Source organism: Schistocerca americana, chromosome 2 (genome assembly GCF_021461395.2).
Source record: "Schistocerca americana isolate TAMUIC-IGC-003095 chromosome 2, iqSchAmer2.1, whole genome shotgun sequence".
Taxonomy (NCBI): Eukaryota; Metazoa; Arthropoda; class Insecta; order Orthoptera; family Acrididae; genus Schistocerca; species Schistocerca americana.
This window is the reverse complement of record NC_060120.1, coordinates 480870325-480871967: the sequence shown is the minus strand read 5'-3', so window position 1 is coordinate 480871967 and position 1643 is coordinate 480870325.

Sequence of the window (1643 nt, the reverse complement as noted above, 5' to 3'; positions counted from 1 at the left end):
GCTACACAGGTTATCAGTGTACCAGCATTTCACAGCTGCAATGGCTTATTTCACGCTTACATTAACCTCTGGTCCTGCAATATTAATTACTTAAATATGTTATCGAAACAAATATATTCCCGGAATTTCATTATTGTATATTAAATATTCTTTTGTGTTATTAATTTTTTCAGTCACTGTCTTTCCTCAAAAAATCATACATTGTAAATACACTTCGTTGCCAATGGAAAATTTTTTCCGAATATCATAGTTTATTTAGTCCGCCGCTCGTGGTCAGCGGTAGCGTTCCCGCTTCCGAAGCATGGGATCCCGGGTTCGATTCCCGGCGTGGTCATGGATTTTCATCTGCCCCTAGCTGACTGGGTGTTGTTGTGTTGTCTTCATCATCATCATTCATTCCCATTGCGGTCGGAGGAAGGCAACGGTAAACCACCTCCGTTAGAACCTTGCCTAGTACGGCGGTGCTGGTCTCCCGCATCGTTCCCCTACGCTCTGTCATGTTGCATGCGACTTCATTTTTCCATAGTTTATGTACAGGCTTCGCACTGTTTCATCTGGATTACCACAGGTAGCAACACTGAAGCCATGGTTTATGTTGTGCATGAGGCGGAACTATGGCCCTCATGTAAAAATGGTGACCCGGCTGAGTCATGCAATTTGACTCTTAGTCTGATCACGAGGTGTGGCCATTATTGCACGGGTTGATCACGTAGGCTGACGTGAGGATCCATGAACTACACTTTATGGGTTGTATCTGGAACATCTTAGGTCATTAGATGTTAGTAGACAGGAATACAATTAAATACTAAGCTTTAATTCAGCATCAGCGATGAACGTTGATCTTGATTTTGTACAATAATAGTTACAAGTGCAGTTATAGACTGAACTGCGAATACTGCTTTACAATTCTGATTGCTTCACACACATTAATCAAATGTCAATGCATAAACTGTATGTGGCGCCTGACTAGGTCGTAGCTACTGATTTAGCTGAAGGCTATGCTAACCAGCGTCTCTGCAGATGAGATATCTGAAGCTATAACAAGTGAACCATTCCTATTTAAGTCGGCTGTAGAACTGGGCAGTGCGCTAGCTTGTCTCCAAAGACCAGCCGAGTGTCGGCGCTCGGTCTGCTAGCGTCGACAGTGGCGACTCGCGGGTCCGATGTGTACTGACGGACCGCGGCCGGTTTGAAGCCTACAACCTAGCAAGTGTGGTGCCTTGCGGTGACACCACAGTTTATAAAAGGAAAGCCACGATGCCAACATACAATGGTCGCACGCTGAGGTACGGCGTTGCTGCACCTTTGCGTCCACAAGCGAGGGACCTCTCGGCGCATTCTCGCAACCGACCTTGTACGCTGGCAGAGTAAAAATTATTGGCGTCCTTCGTGCATTTCATTATGTTTAAGAAGTGTGTAAGGGGCGCACGCTCGAACACCTTGTAAAATTGGAGATAAGACGTCGTTTCCAGTTTTGCCAGATGAAGGTACTACTGCTACAAAAACCTGCCTTATGTCCGTGTGTGGCGTCCTACTGAGAGAATTGTAGAAGCGAAGGCAGTCCCATTAAATTTTCAAGACGAAGTGAAAGGTGGCCTTAGCAGAGAAGGAGGAGGTGACAAATTCACAAGTCGACATGGTGC